The sequence below is a fragment of the Haliaeetus leucocephalus genome, unplaced genomic scaffold, assembly GCF_000737465.1.
Source record: "Haliaeetus leucocephalus isolate CR32 unplaced genomic scaffold, Haliaeetus_leucocephalus-4.0 Scaffold1000, whole genome shotgun sequence".
Classification (NCBI taxonomy): Eukaryota; Metazoa; Chordata; class Aves; order Accipitriformes; family Accipitridae; genus Haliaeetus; species Haliaeetus leucocephalus.
Window position 1 is genome coordinate 1,718,522 of NW_010973436.1, and position 367 is coordinate 1,718,888.

Consider the following 367-nt stretch of genomic DNA (forward strand, 5'->3'; position numbering starts at 1 on the left):
CAGGGTGACCATACACATACACACATGTGCAAGGCCCAGTGCTGTGCATATGGTAGTGTGTGTGTGTGCGCATGCCCCAGTGCTGTGCATGCATATGTACACATGTATGTGTTCCAAGGGGTGTGTGTGCACATATGGGGGGGTGTCCGTTCCTAGTGTGTGCACATATGTGCATATATGTGTGCACGTGCCCAGGGGCATGCATGGACATGCAAGTGTGTGTGCCCAGGGGTGCACATACATGTGTGTGTGCATGCGATGGTGCTGGGGGGGGTTGTCACGCACACAGTGCCTGGTGCTGCAAGTGTCCCAATCCCAGCCGAGTGTCCCGAGCCGAGCCAAGAGGCCCGATCCTATCCGATCCGAG